The sequence below is a fragment of the Arachis duranensis genome, chromosome 2, assembly GCF_000817695.3.
Source record: "Arachis duranensis cultivar V14167 chromosome 2, aradu.V14167.gnm2.J7QH, whole genome shotgun sequence".
NCBI lineage: Eukaryota > Viridiplantae > Streptophyta > Magnoliopsida > Fabales > Fabaceae > Arachis > Arachis duranensis.
The window spans coordinates 55,783,493-55,783,843 of NC_029773.3; positions in this window are offsets into that span (position 1 = coordinate 55,783,493).

Genomic DNA, 351 nt, shown 5'->3' on the forward strand with positions numbered 1-351 from the left:
TAAGGATCACTACCCACTTCCATTCATTGATCAAATGCTAGATCGCCTGTCAGGTAAATCATATTATTGCTTTTTAGATGGTTACACAGGTTATTTCCAGATTCATATAGCTCCTGAGGATCAGGAAAAGACTACTTTTACATATCCTTTTGGGACTTATGCTTACAAGAGAATGCCCTTTTGGCTTGTGCAATGCACCAGCTACTTTCCAGAGGTGCATGGTGAGTCTTTTCACTGATCTTATTGAAGACTGTATGGAAGTTTTTATGGACGATTTTAGCGTTTATGGTAATTCATTTAGCCTTTGCTTAGATGGATTATCTAGAGTATTAGATAGATGTATTAATACAA